The sequence below is a fragment of the Camelus ferus genome, chromosome 6, assembly GCF_009834535.1.
Source record: "Camelus ferus isolate YT-003-E chromosome 6, BCGSAC_Cfer_1.0, whole genome shotgun sequence".
Taxonomy (NCBI): domain Eukaryota; kingdom Metazoa; phylum Chordata; class Mammalia; order Artiodactyla; family Camelidae; genus Camelus; species Camelus ferus.
The window spans coordinates 47,021,036-47,037,234 of NC_045701.1; the positions used below are offsets into that span (position 1 = coordinate 47,021,036).

At 34.1% G+C, this 16,199-nt stretch overlaps 1 long non-coding RNA gene across 1 annotated transcript in view; it reads right to left on the reverse strand.

Moving 5' to 3' along the window:
* Nucleotides 1–1,224: 1,224 nt before the first annotated feature.
* LOC116664255 overlaps nucleotides 1,225–16,199 on the reverse strand; it is a 575,010-nt gene continuing 560,035 nt past the window's right edge. Inside the window, exons 12-13 of the long non-coding RNA XR_004320675.1 lie at nucleotides 3,617–3,727; nucleotides 1,225–2,657 (exon numbers count right to left, since the gene is read on the reverse strand). This is a non-coding gene — a long non-coding RNA (uncharacterized LOC116664255). The remainder of the gene's footprint in view (nucleotides 2,658–3,616; nucleotides 3,728–16,199) is intronic.

Genomic DNA, 16,199 nt, shown 5'->3' on the forward strand with positions numbered 1-16,199 from the left:
ACATTGGCATTCAATGAAGTGAAGTGAATTTTAGAAAAGCTAAATATGATGCAGGAAAACAGATGTGTGGCGCGAGGAGGGCCATGTCTGAGGTCTTGGCTGAGCCCCTGGTACATGCCCCGCCAGGTGTGGGTCCTTGGCTTCTCACAGGAAAGAATTCAAGTGCGAACCACAATTGAGTAAAGGTAGATTTATTTAGAGAGATACATACTGCATAGAGTGTAAGGCAAGAGAAAGGCAAGGAAAGAGGTATGGGAATTGGGTGCTCAGGTTAAAGTAAAAGTAGGGACACACTCCATAGACAGAGTGCGGGCTGTCTCTGAAGAGGAGGGAGTGAAAAAGGCCGCTAGGCGTGGTGGTGTCAGTTTTTATGGTCTCAGTAGCTTCACAGGCCTATAGGTGGGGCCATTCCAACTGCCCTGGGGAAGGGGCTGAGATTACCAGGAATTGGGCCACTGGCCATTCTTTGGCCTTTTGCGGTTAGCCTTGGGACTGTCATGGCGCCTGCAGGCGTGTTATTTATCACGCTTTTACAATGAGCATATAATGAAGCTCAAGGTCTACTAGAAGTCAAACCTCTTAATCCTCAAGGTCAACTAGGAGGTGAACCTTCCACCATTTTGGTGTTAAATTGCTGTCATTCCTTGAGTAGCTGTGCACTGCCCCCTTCTATCCTGTCTCAGGTAGACCATTGCTGAGCAAAAGTTCTTGACTCAGAATTTGCAAAGTCCTTGGTTCAAGTCCTTAATGATATTGAATACCAGTGTTGGTGGGCCCAAATCCCTCATGTGTGAAGTGGAGGAAATATTACCAAACTTAAAGTGGTGTTATATAAACTAAATGAGAAAATTGTAGTTGATTAATAATCGTAGTTATTTCCTTTCTTTTCCTTCAGATTTCAAGGCCTTGTCTGACTCTATTTAAAGTTCTTTAAAAATATATTATTCTAAATGCATTAGAACATGTTCTATTTTTATAATCATTTCGTCTGTCTTATTCCTCAAATTATAGACTTCCTTAGGGTAAAAACAATGGCTTATATTTCTTGATTGTCTGCCATAGTCTCTCCTAATGAATGCAAACATTAGTTAAGCATTAGGTTCTTAATTGTTTGAAGTCTGAAGGGAAGTAAGACTTCCCTCTGGTGGAGAATTGTTGAAATAGTCTCAAAAATCATACGTAGTCAAAAAAGAATTGCAATGCAGGTTTTTCCCCGTCAGCAACATTTCTCTAAATGCCACTTCTTTGATTTATTTATTAAATCAAGTACCATGGAAAAAGATAAATAAAACACTGTTACTTGCATTATTGATGTTATTTTATTATGATGAATAAAACAATGTATGCATGAAGTTCCAAGTGTAGTTCACATGGTAAAAAAAAAAAAAACCCAAAGAACAGTGTAATAAGTCATGTAATGTCTGTACCAGTCTCCAGGAGATGAGGTAGAGTTGTGCCTGTGGAAGTCTTCACAGAAGAGATAAAAATTGATTCCATCCATGTAGAATGCACATCAATATAGTGGTACATAAAAGTGAAATGTAATTTCAGGTTGAAAAAAGAGCATATATCAATCAATGAAGAAGTGAAAGAGCATCAAATACACAGAAACTACAGATTGCCTAGGACTGTTAAGTATAGAGTGAGAAGAATGCTTTGAAGGATTAAATGCCACAGAGCCTAATATGTCTTCGTAAGGAGTTTCGGTTTTTCCCAGAAATAAAATAATGCTGAAAGATTCTGAAATAGGCAGAGACTTGATAAGGCTTGAAATTTTAAAAGATTGTTTTATAACAGTGTGAAGGATGGGTTTAATGAGGAAATAAATAGAAGCAGAACAGTTAATAGAAGTTAGCTAAGAGTCTGGTTTAATTACACCAGTCAAGATGGGAAAGAGGTAACAGATTTTGGAGCCAAATAAGAGATAAATGGGCAGATTTTAATAACTGAATGAATTTAAAATAGAGTGTTATGAGTTAAGCTACCCTGGGAACAGATCTTATGGCAGAGCTGTGTGTACACAAAGTTGATGTGGGAGTCCTGTAGGAGTCAACCCAATGCAGGAATAAAGGAAGCAGGATTTAGCAGAAGTTGGGGGTTACTGATGTAGTCTCAGCAAAGGTCATTCAATACCACAAAAAGCTTTGAAGCTAGGATGGTGGGTCAGAATTGTCCAGAACTGGGAATGGACTAGTCATTGAACTTGATCTTGGGAATGTTCTTGAAGTAAACACAGGGTGATGGAGTCTGATGGATTCTGGGACTTAGTTGTGAGCTTTTAGCCCCAGGGGATTAAATGTGTGTGTTCTTAGGGAGCTGTGGGATCTAGGCAATGCATGACTGCATTCAGTGCAGAAAAGGAAAGGGAGAGGCCATTTTTTTTCCCTAAACTGTGCAATTAAGGTCATCTAAGTGTAATCTGGGGACAGGTTCTTAAAAATATGTGTTTCTATCAATAACATCATATACCACATAGTACTATTCACATTCTTTTTGAGAGCAACCAAGAGCAACAAAAACCCTTTTTTGTTACTGTCCTGAAAGGAAAGGAGAAGACTATTAAGAACTTCTTACGCCAAGTCTTTGAAGGTATGTCTCCACTGGAGTACAGTAGGCCCTCTGCAGGTTCCACATCAGTGGATTCAACCAACTGTGGACTGAAAATATATGAGGAAAAAAATCCAGTTTCAAAAAGCAAAACTTGAATTTGTCTCTAGCTGGCAACTATTTACATAGCATTTACTTTGTATTTGCGACTATATACAGCATTTATATTGTATTACATATTTTAAGTAATCTAAAGATGTTTAAAGTATAAAGGCTGAAGTATGTAGGTTATTTATAAATACTAAGTCATTTTATATAAGAGACTTGAGCATCCACAGATTGTGGTATGGAGGTAGGGATGGTGGGGGCCGTCCTAGAACTAATCCCTTGCAGATAACAAGGGACAACTGTAATTGGAAACAGCCAACCTCAGACAACCATTAAAAAATTAGAAGACTTGGATATTTTGTCTTGCTGACTAACAAAATTCAGTCAAGCACTTGAATAAAGTATTTCAATTTCTAATATTATAACACTCATATGACCTTATCCTAAAAAGGATAAGATGAAATTAACAATTAAGCAAGGAGACTTTAAGTATGAATAAAGTTTATTATGTCTAATGTTACTGTTTGGTGTTTGTCCCCTCATTGACAATGTTCTCCAAATATTTTTGCTAACATTTTTTAAATTTACTAAAAACATGTATATCTCATTGTACAGTTTTAATCTCTTATCTAAAATTTTAAATAGTTTGAATGGAAATATTTTCTGGCATATTGTATATAACATATGTGCTTTAAATATATTCTTTATCAAAACTGTGAAGCTAAGATTTAGGTCATGCAAGTTATAAAAAATATTCACCTTGTATTACCTAATGGCACAGCTGGTCCTCACTGTCAATTCTATCAACCAAATTAGATTATCTCACTGCTAAAAAGGTATAAAACTTCAATCTTTTCTCCTTTCAACACATGTCCCTTCTAACTACTGAATTCTAATTCGAAGATAGATGGAGTGAAAGAAGGGAGGGAGGAAATCATATTCAGTCTGGAAAAGTACTTACGGCAGTTGAGGATCTATAAACAGATCATTCTAAGATTTTCACAGCTGAGAATTTGCTGGAAAGTCTGTATTTTTCTAGGAGCACATATACTCCAGCAGGAAGATCACTGTACTGTGGAGAGAAGTTTTCAATTACTGTGCTTCATTAATTTGTACGATTGTTACTTTCTTGTGATCATTAACTTATTTTTTCAGTAAGATACTTAAATTAGAGACAAGTTTTTTTTCTATAATATTTATCACTACATTTTACTCTTATCTTATACCTATTTGCTTATTTTATTCATTGCTTGTTTCTCTTCAGTAAAATGTAAGGAACCTAGAGGTAGCTTCTTCACATTGTATTTCCATTGTTTAAACAAAACCTTTTCTTAGATACGTAGGTAAAGGTCAACAGTTCTTTGTTTTAGAAAGAACTACAGATAACTTGGCAGGTGTCGATAAAGAATGAACTAGGAACTGTCCAAGTGGAATAAACAAAAGTTGGAATAACTGTCTATTTCTTCTTTATATATTGCCTAAGTCATAAAGTTGGAAAATCAGGTCATAATCGAATCAACCAAAGATGTAGGGACGTCTTTTACTTTATAATACTCTAATATTTATTTTATAATTTTTAATGATATGTAAAATATATTTTAAGATATATTCTCTTAGCAACTTTCAATTATACAATACAGTATTATTAAGTGTAGTCACCTTGCTGTACATTACATCCCCAGAGCTTATTTATCTTATAACTGGAGGTTTAAACATTTTGGCCACCTTCATCAGTTTCACCCACCCTACACCATACTGCCTCTGGCAATCATAAATCATGTTCTCTGTGAGCTCAGGTTTTTTTTTTTTCTTTTTCAAATTCTACATATAACTGAGATTATATGGTATTTGTCTTTGTCTGTTTCACTTAGCTTAATGCCCTCAGGGTCCATCCATGTTGTTGCAAATGGCAGGATTTCCTTCTTTTTGATGACTGAATAATATTTCATTGTGTGTGTATGTGAGTATGTATTACATTTTTGTTTACCCATTCATCCATTGATGGATACATAAGTTGTTTCAATATCTTGGCCATTATAATTCTTTAATAAACATGGAGATGCAGACACATTTTCCAGTTAGTGTTTTCATTTCCTTCAGATAAATACCTGCACATGGAATTGCAGGATCATATAGTAGTTCTATTTTTAAATTTTGAGGAAACTCCAAACTGTTTTCCATAGTGGCTGCACCAATTTACATTCCCATCAACAGTGCACGAGGGTTCCCTTTTCTCCACATCCTTGCCAACAATTATTTCTTGTCTTTGATAATAGCTGTTATAATTGTGTGAGGTGGTATCTCACTGTTGTTTTGACTGTACTTCCCTGATGATTAGTGATGTTGAGTACCTTTTCATGTATCTCTTAGCCATCTGCGTGTCTTCTTTGGAAAAATATATATTCATAGCCTCTGTGCGTAATTTAACTAGATTGATTTTTTGCTATTGAGTTGTGTGAGTTCTTGATATGTTTTGGATATTAACACCTTACCAGATACATGATTTGGGAATGTTTTCTCCCATTTCGTAGGCTACCTTTTCATTTCAATGATGATTTTCCTTGTTATACATAAGTTTTTAGTTGAATGTAGACCCAATTGTTCATTTTTGCTTTGGTTGCCTTTGCTTTTGGTGTTAAATCCAAAAAAAATTAACAAGAACAATTTCAAGTAGCTTACCACCTATGTTTTCTAGGAGTTCAGTGACTTCAGGTCTTAAATTTAAGGTCTTAATCCACATTGAGTTGTTTTTACATATGGTGTAAGATAGTAGTCCAGTTTTATTCCTTTGCATGTGGTGGCTGTCCAGTTTTCTAAACACCATTAATTGAAGAGGCTATCCATTCCCCACTGTATATTCTAGACCCCTTTGTCATAAATTAATTGACCATGGGCTCTCAGTTCTGTTCCACTGATCTATGTGTCCGTTTTATATATATATATATATATATTTTTTGAAGTATAGGCAGTTTACAATGTGTCATTTTCTGGTGTACAGCATAATGCTTCAGTCACACATGAACATACATATATTCATTTTCATATTCTTTTTCACCATAATTTACTACAAGATATTGAATATAGTTCCCTGTGCTATACAGTACAAACCTCTTGTTCATTATATATATGTGTATATATGTATATATATGTATATGTGTGTGTGTTTGTGTGTGTGTATATATGTATATAAATATAAATTAGTACCTGCAAATGTCAAGCTCCCAGTTTATCCCTTCCCTTTCCCCTCCTGGTAACCATAAGTTTGTTCTCTATGTCTGTGAGTCAGTTTCTATTTATGTGTCTGTTTTAATGCCAGTACGATACTGTTTTGATTATAATTATTTTTAAAATTTATTTTGAAAGTAGGACATGTGATACATCCAGCTTTGTTCTTCTTTCTCGAGATTGCTCAGCTATTTGGTGTCTTTCATGATTCCATGCAACTTTTAGAGTTTGTTCTCTATGAAGAATGCCATTGGAATTTTGATAGGGATTACAGTGAATCTTTGGACAGTATGAAGATTTCAGCTAATTCTTCCAATCTATGAGCATGGACTATTTTTCCATTACAGGTGACATCTTCAATTTATTTTAATCAATGTCTTACAGTTTTCAGTGTACAATTTTTCATCTCGGTGAAATGTATTCCTAGTTATTTTATTTTTGATGCAATTGTAAACTGATAGTCCATTATTAGTGTATGGGAAAGCAGCAGCTTTCTGTATGTTATTCTTCTATCCTACAACTATACTGAATTAATTGATTAGTCCTAATAGGTTTTTGGTGGAGACTTTAGGGTTCCCTGTATATAGTATTATGTCAACTGCAGATAGTGACAATTTTAATTCTTCCTTTCCAATTTGGATGTCTTTTATGTCTTTTTCTTGCCTAATTGCTCTGGCTAGGACTTCCAATACTATGTCCAGTAAAAGTAGCATAGTGGCTATCCTTGTCCTTTATCTTATAGGAAATGTTTTCACCTTTTTACCATCAAGTGTGATGTTAGCTGTGGACCTGCCTTTATTATGTTGAGGTGCATTACCTATATACCTACTTTGTTGAGAGGTTTTATCATAAATGGATGTTAAATTTTGTCTAATGCTTTTTATGCATCTATTTAAATAATTATATGAGTTTTCCCCTTCATTTTGTTAATGTGATGGATCATGTTGATTGATTTACAGATGTTTAATAATCTTTGCATCCCTGGAATAAACCGCACTTGAAAGTGTTTTGTCATCATTTTAATATAGTGTTGAATTTACTTTGCTAATATTTTCTTGAGGATTTTGCATATATGTTCATCAGGGATATTTGCCATTTTACTTTTCTTGTAGTATCCTTATCTGGACAGAAAAGAAAACTACAAACCAATATCCTTTATGAAAATAGATGTAAAAATTCTCTACAAAATACCAGCAAACCATGGTGTATGATCATTTTAATGTACTATTAAATGTACTATTAAAATGATCATATACCATGAACAAGTAGGATTTATCCCTGGGTTGCAGCAAGAGTATACAAGGATTCTAATTATTGTTACTCAGCCTCACTAGTTATATTATCATTTTGTTTAGGTTTTTATGATGGCCATTCTAACATGTATGAGGTGGTATCTTATTGTAGATTGGCTTTGCATGTGTTCTTGATGATTAGAGATGTTGAACATTTTTTATAGTCCCATTGGCCATTTGTATGTCTTCCCTGGAGTAATGTCTATTCAGGCCCTTGCTCATTTTTTAATGAGGTTAATTTTTTTTTGACTATTGACTATTAAAAGATTCTTACATATTTTGGAGATTAACTATATTCAAATATATGGTTTGAAAAAATTATTTCCTTTTCCATAGGTTATCTTTTCACTCTGTTGAATGTTAATTTTGTTGCACAGATTTTAAGTTTGATGTCCCATTTGTCTATTTTTGCTTTTGTTCCCTGTGTTTTGGTGTCAAATCCAAACACTCATTCTCAAGACCAATGTAAGAAAGTTTTCTCTTGTTTTCTTCTAGAAGCTTTTTAGTTTCAGGTTTTACATTTAAGACTTTAATCAATTTGGAATTGATTTTTATATATTCCATAAAATATGGGTCCTAATTGATTCCACTTCTACTCCTTCCTTTTTAATTTGTTTGCCTTTTGTTCACTTGTTCTGAAAGGAGTTGGTGAGAATGGGTATTCTTGCTTTGTTCCTGATCTTAGAAAAGACTTTCACTTTTTTTTTTTTTTTAAACTGTTGAGTATTACTTAGCTGTGACTTTTGTTAAGGAAATTTTCTTTATTCCTTGTGAGTGTTTTTATCATTAAAAAAAAGTGTTGAATTTTGTCAGGTGCCTTTTCTGCATCTATTGAGATGATGATGTGATTCTTATCCTTCATTCTGTTAATGTGGTAAATCACATAGATTAATTTTTCTATGTTGAACATCCTTGTACCCCAGGGATAAATCCCATTTTCATGGTGTATAATCCTTTTAATGTGCTGATAAATTGTTTGGTAGTATTTTGTTGACAATTTTTGCATCTATGTTCATCAGGGATATTGCTTTGTGGTTTACTTTTACTGTCTTTTTCTGTAATTGGTATCAGGATTGCTGATCTCATAAAATGACATGGAAAGTATTCCCTTCTCTTTAATTTTTTTGGTAGAGCTTGAGAAGGAATAGCAGTACTCCTTAAATGACTGATAGAACTTAACCAGTGAATCCATCTGGTCCTGATCTTTTCTTTTGGGGAGGTTTTTGATTCCTGATTCAGTCTCCTGGCTAAAACTTCGTAGGTTGTATGTTTCTTGGAATGTATCCATTTCTTCTAGTTTATCCAATTTGTTAGCACACAGTTGTTCATAGTGGACCTTTATGAGCCTTTGCATTTCTGTGGTATCAGTTGCAATGTCTCCTTTTTCATTTATAATTTCATTTATTTGAAGCATCTTTGGTTTTTTTTTCTTTCTTTCTTTTTGGGGGGAGGTGTATTAGGTTTTTTAAATTCAATTCCTTTTAGAGGAGGTACTGGGGATTGAACCCAGGGCCTTGTGCGTGCCAAGCATGTGCTCTACCACTTGAGCTAATGCCCTCCCCGCTGAAGCCTCTGTCTTTTTTGCTTGGATAGTCAATGTTTTGTCAATTTTGTCTTTTAAAAAAAACTGTTTCATTGATCTTTTCTGTTGTTTTTCTAGTTCCTATTTCATTTATTTTACTCTAATCTCTCCTAGTTCCTTCCTTCTTGCTAATTTTGGGCTTAGTTTCTTCTCTTCTAATGTCTTGTGGTATAAAGTTAAGTTGTTAAATTATTTTTAATGTAGGTGTTGATTGCTTTACATTTCCTTTTGCTGCAATGCTGTAAGTTTTGGCATGTCATACTTTCCAAATATATCAAGATATTTTCTAATTTTATTCTTCGTTTCTTCTTTGACTTGTTGGTTATCTCAGAGTGTTATGTTTAACTTCCACGTATTTATGATATTTCTAATTTTCCATTTGCCATTGATCTCTAGTTTTATTCCATCATGGTGGGAAAATATACTTGGTATTATATCAGTCTTAATTTTATGGCCTAACATGTGATCTATCACAGAGAATGTACCATATACACTTGAGAAGGGTATGTCTTCTTTTGCTGTTGAGTGGAATGTTCTATATAAGTCTGTTAAGCCCAATTGGTCTGTCGTGTTTAGTCTTGTTTCCTTAGTTTTTCTTTCTGATTGTTCTATCAAAAATTGAAAATAGATATTAAGATATCCTGCTATTATTGTATTGCTATTTATCTATTCTGTTCTTTTAATGTTTGCTTCATATATTTGGATGCCCTAGAGCCCACATATGTTTATAATTGTTAAATCTTCCTGATAAATTTATCCTTTTATCATTAGATAATGCCCTTCTTTTATCTTGTGACAGTTTTTGACTTAAAGTCTATTATGTCTGATAACAGTATGGCCACCCATGCTCACTTTTGGTTATGATTTGCAGAGAATATAATTTTCCATACTTTCACTTTCAGCCTATGTGTGGTCCTATCTCTAAAGTGAGTTTACTGTAGCTGGCATATAGTTTAGTCTTCTATATGTTTTTGTTTAATTCATTTATATTTAAAGTAGTTGCTGATAGGCAAGGATTTACTAGTGCTATCTTATTAATGTCTTGTGTCTGTCTTGTAGCTTATTTGTCTTTCTCTTTTGCTGTTTTTCTTTGTATTTCATTGATTTTTTTGTTGTGACATACTTTTCTCATTTTCTTTTGTGCATTTTCTCTAGGTATTTTCTTTGTGATCACCATAGGACTTACATAAAATTTGTTATAGATACAAAAATTTATTTTAAGTTCATAACTTCAATCGCATGCAAACTTTTACACTTTTACTTCTTCCTCTTTGACACATACTTTATGCTATTGTCACAAATGTCTTTGTTTTACCCTGTATCCATTAACACATTTTATATAGTTTTTTCCTTTTAAATTCTATACTAGAATTAAAAGTAACTTACATACCACCATTATAGTATTACAGCATTCTGTATTTGTCTATATATTTACCCTGTGAGCAATGTTTATACTTTAATATTACTATAAAGCACCCTCTCTTTTCAACATGAAGGACGCTATTACATTTTTAAGTCAGGTCTAGTGGTTGATTAAACTCCCTTAGTTTTTGTTTTGCTGGGATGACTTTATTTCTCCTTCATTATTGAAGGATATTTTTTCTGAATATATAGTATTCTTGGTTAGATTTGTTATTTCTTTCAGTACCTTGAGTATATTATCCTACTCCCTTAGGACCTGCAATGATTTTGCTGATAAATCTACTGATAGTCTTACTGGGATCTCCCTCATACACAGTGTGTCAGTTCTTACTGTTTAAAATTTTTTTTTTTTTGACGTCTGACAGTTTGATTATAATGTGTCACTAATGTATATTGTGGCTTTGAGTTTCTTTTGAGTTTCTATTTTCTGTCTGCTCTGCTTCATAAATCTGGATGCCCAGATTTGAAAAGTTTTTGATTATTTCTTCAAATGAGCTTTCTGACCCTTTCTCTCTTTTTATCTTTTGAGATCCAATATTGTATATATTGTATAAAATATGTGTAATGTATATGGTTTACATAATGGTGTCCCATACATGTGTTAGTTTTTTTTCACTATTCTTCATTCCTGTTTTTTCTTTTTGTTTTTCTGACTGGATAATTTCAAATTACTTTTGTTTTAGTTTGCTTATTCTTTCTTCTGCATATTCAAGTTTGCTCTTAAATTCCTTTAATGAACTGTTCCATGCAGTTACTGTATTTTCAAAAACCAAAATTTCTCTTTGGGTCTCTTTGTTGAAATTCTAATTTTGTTCATGCATTGTTTTTCTAAACTCAGTGAGAATCTTTATGATGATTGTTTTGAATTTTTTCAGGTAATGTATAGACATTCATTTATATATGTTCATTTTCTAGGGATTTATTATTTGTGCTGGTCCATTAATTTTTTACTGTTCATGTTTCTGATAATTTTGTGTTGGTATTAGTGCATTTAAAAACACAGCTATCTCTCCCAGTCTTAACAGCCTAGGCTCCTATAGGGAAATACTTTAATAATCAGACTCAGATTCTAGAGGCTTCTCATAACCTTTTTGTGGCTATCTTTTCTCCGGAAACGTGCATGTAAATTTCCTACTATAGAGGTCTTTACCAGTTTCTCTTCACAATCTTGTAATCTCTTGCTCTCTTTTGCGCTCTTTTGTGATACTGCTGGTCTTGTGGAGTAGCAGGAAGCTACAGTTAAGTGACCCACCCCTCTCTTGTTCTTCTTAGCCCCCAGAATCTGGAGTATTCTGGTGCTATCAGTGCTCCCATATAGGCAAGACAGAAACCAGTCCTTCACACTGCCCCCTGAAAAGCCGGAATGTTCAATGTGCACTCTAGTTCTCTCTTTTCAAGGAGAAGTCAAGAACAGGGGATTTACTCCTGATCACTCCATCCTCAGGGGAGAGGGGCTCTGGCAGGTGTATATATGTGTACATACTATTCCAATTCCACCTTTGTTCTCAGTAACTCCTAACTTGACACCCCTTTCCTTTCAGCTCTTAGATCTGGGAAAGACAGAAACCAGTCTTTAGGGTAGTCTCCCAAAAAACTAGAATGTTCGATGTACAATCAAACTCTTTTCTTTCTCCCCAGAGGTAGAATTCAGCATGCAAATTGATCTGTCTATTGCACTGAGAGTCTTCCAGAGCAAGAGCAAGCCACAAGCAAGCCTCCCTCCCCTCTTTTGTTCTCATTAGCTCTCAGGATCTAAAACATGCTGGTCCCATCAGCGCTCACAGGCAGGCAATACAGAAACCAGTTGAAAAGGCAGCTTTCCCGCCTCAATTTCCCAAAATCTAGAAAGTTGGATGCATGCTCTTTCTTTCTCCACAAGATATAGCCAGGATTTGGAGTTTTTTTTGTTTTTGTTTTTTCCCCCGATCAGATGGTGGTGGTCTAGGTGGGAGGGGCTCTAGTGGTATACACTTGTTATGTAAACCATCACTTTTCTTCTCAAAGGCACCTAGATTCAGGTAAAATAAAATCCTGTCCCTCCAACAGCTTTCTAAAAAGTCAGAATGTTGGAGGGATGGTCACTCCACTGTCTCTAGGAGAAGCTGTAAGTTGGGATTCTCTTTTGCACTGTGTTGTGCTGAGGGGAGGGGGTGTGGAGAGTGGGTGCCACAAACTTTCCTTCCTGCTTCAGTGCAGCTGTTTTTCACACTCACCTGGGAAGCAGAGGCCTCTTAATTGGTCTTTGAATTTCTTATTAAAGGAATTGGTCTGTGTATTTTTAATTTGAAATTATAGCAGGGAGAGTCCGGGGCTGCTGATTCTCCCATCTTGCTGACATCACTCCCTCCCAAAGTCATTACATAGTTATATTAAAAACAGTAGTTATAAAGTTTCTCCCTCTGATATCTATAGCATTTTATTTTAATATCTTTTAAAACATTTACGTTATCTTGTGTGATAAGAATTTAATATTTACTCTATAATTTCTTAAAGAGATTAGAATTTTCTGGGGGAAGCAATTATGTCCTTTTAATTTTGTGTCACCTCATTGGCTAACCCTTAAAGGCTCAGAAAACAATTATTAAATGAATAAATGAATGAATTGTGTATTTTCAACTTAATGTTCTACATAGATAAAAAATCTATGCCTCCATACATCAACAATAAGATCTCCAACCCTCTTCTCCACATGCCTCTATGTGTAACTATCAACAGATCCTAATTGCTGTTGTATTTTTAATTTCAAATTCCACTTGTTCACCACGGGTCTACAGGCAATCAGTTAACTTTTGTATATTAACCACTTATCCTGAAACTTGATTTTTTGAGATATTCTATAGACAATCGTGATTTCTGAAAACAAAGATAATTTATTTCTTCCCAATCTGTATACCTTTTATTTCATTTTCCTGTATTACTGCAATAACTAGGACTTCTGGTACAATGTTGTATAGCATTATTATAACAATATTCCTGTTGCAAGACAGGAATTCTTGCCTTGTTCATATATTAGGGGACAACTAACCAATTTCTCACCATGAAGTAAAATGTTAGCTATAGGTTTCTTGTAGATGTTCTTTATTAGTTTAAGAAATTTCTCTCTATACCTATTTTGCTGAGTTTTTAAATCCATAACTGGTTTTTTTTATTTTATCAAATAAAATTAGTATGTTGCTTAAATTTTTGCAGATGATTTTTTCCTTAATCTTTTGATGTGGTGGATTATATTAATTGATTTTGTAATGTTGAATCAGCTTTGTATGTCTGGAATAAACCTCATTTGGACATGGGGTATACTTCTTTATATATTCTTTGATTTGACTTGGTAATATTTTAACAATTTTTTCATGAGAAATATTAATCTGTAGTTTCTTTCTTTTAATGTCTTTATCTGGTTTTCGTATTAATGTTGTTCTGATAGAATGAATTCAGAAGTTGAATTAGTCTGCTAGAACTACCAAGGTAAAAATACCACAGACTGGGTGGCTTAAACAACAAAAACGTATTTTCTCACAATTCTGGGAGCTGGCTGGAGGTTTGGTTTCTTCTGAGAACTCTGTGGGCTTGCAGACGGCCACATTTTTGCTGTGTCCTCCCATGAGCCGCCTTCTGTGTATGTGCATCCCTAGTCTCTCTGCAGCACTGGATTAGAGTCCACCAAAAGTCTCACTTTAACTTTACCACAGCTTTAAAGGCCCTAACTCCATATACAGTCACATTTTGAGGTACTGGGTGTCAGGGTTCCAACATACGAATTTTGGGAGATGATGCAATTCAGCTCCATAACAGAAGTGTGTGCCCTGCTTATATTTTTCTGGAAAAGACTATAGAGAATTGGCATAACTTCATCCTTAAATGTTGGATAGAATTCAATATGTAAGTTTCGGTAGTTCATATATTCAAGGAATAGGTTTATTTGTCTAATTTACAAAGTTATGGCCAGAAGGTTGTTCAAAATATCCCCCTTTTACTATTCTTTTGGTGTCCCTGGGATCAGTAGTGATTTTTCTTTCATTTCTAATATTGATAATTAATATCTTCTTATTTTCTTGGTTAGTCTGGGTAGAGGTTTGCCAATTTTATTACTTTTCAAAATCTAGCTTTTGGTTTTGTTGGCTTTCTCAATTGATTTGTTCTATTTTGTATTAGTTTTTTCTTCTGGTTGGATTAGGTTTCTGTTATGCTTCTTTTTCTAGTTTTCTAAGGTGGAAACAAATAACTGATTTTAGATCTTTCTCCTTCTCTAATATATTCATTGAAAGATACAGATTTCTCAATGAGCACTGTATTGCTCCACCCCACAAATTTCATGAAGGTAAAAATACTTTAATATTTCTCTTGAAAATTGTTTGACCCATGTACTGTTTAGAAGTGTGCTGTTTAACATCCAAGTATTTTGAGATTTTCCTGGTATCCTTTGGTTAGTGATTTCTGGTTTAGTATTTTTGGTCTGTGAGTATATTCTGCAGGATTTCTATTATTTTAATTTTTTCAGATACCTTTTAGGAAGCAGAATGTAGTTTATCGTGGTGAATGTTCCAAGTAAGCTAGAGAAGTATGTGTATTCTGCAGTTGTTGGAAGAAGCATTTAGATGAAGTGTCCTATAAATGTCATTTAAATCAAGTTGGTTGTTAGTCAAATATATTCTTACTGATTATTTGCCTGCTCGATCTATCAGTCAATGAAAGAGAAATGTTTAAGTCTCTGACTGTAACACTGGATTTCCCTATTCCTTCTTACAATTTTACTTATTTACAATTTTATTTACATATTTACAAAATGCCTCAGGTATTTTGATGCTGTGTTGCTAGGTACCTCTCATGTTTGTGGTGGCAAATCTAAAATAGCAGGGTTGACAGGCGGACTGAACCCTCAGGCAAGGGTTGCAATTTGAGTACAAAGGGAATCTACTGTCAGGATTCTTTTTTGTTCATGATAGGTCAGTCTTTGTTTTTTTAAGGCTTTTAACTGATTGGATGATTCCCATCCACATGTGGAGAGCAACTTGCTTTACCTAAAGGCCATTTAAATGTTAATCTAATCCACAAAACACCTTCAGAGAAATATCCAGAATGATGTTTGACCAAAATATCTGGGCACTGTGGCCCAGCCAAGGTGACATACAAAACTGACCATCACAGTGTTTGTCATTAATCTTTCCCTGTCCCTTCTGATTTTTGCCATATTATTTCACCTTTATTAGCGTTACAGTTCTTTTGCACAATCTTCCTTGATAGCTGCTAAAATACATTATTCAAATTATTATTTATATGACTCTTCTCCTTGAATGTTATATTAGCATATTGTTTTCTATATAATATTATAATAAACTTAGAATAGCTCAAAATTCTCTTTATATTCACAGTAATAGCACTGTGCCTCACATGTATTTATCACTCAGTCAATATTTGCTTAGTGGATCAAGTGTAGCTGCTTTGCTGAACTAACACCTCATTTCCTATTGATACTGCACTGTTACCCTCCAACTTAGAGAAATCTTAAAACTTATTTGCAATTTGTTTAAAGTGAATGACTCTGATGTTCATCAATTCCTTCTGAAAATGTTGTCTAGTAAAATCTCGTAACACACATGCTCCTCATCATATTATGGGAGTCATGTAGGGAACAAACTTCTAGGTCTACCAGTAACAAGCTACATTATCTTGAGTATGAAATTTTTTTTCTACCTATAGTTTATTAAATAATGTAGAAACAAAGTTACCTGGCACTTGTGTTTATAGTACACATGATTTTAATTAATTTTCAGAAGTATTAAATTTATATTTTATTCGTAGCAAATATATACTTCCTATATGCCTGGTACTATTTAAAAAATAGGAACAGACTGGTGAACAAAATAAAGCCCCTATGCTCAAATATCATATATCCTAGAAGGATTAGAAGAAAAGGTACAAATTAAATGTAATAAACCAAGTGTAATAACTGTCATAGAGGAAATACTTTCAGATCACAATGTGTTATCAATTTCTCGTCCTATTCACATGGCATAGGTTTGTGTCTC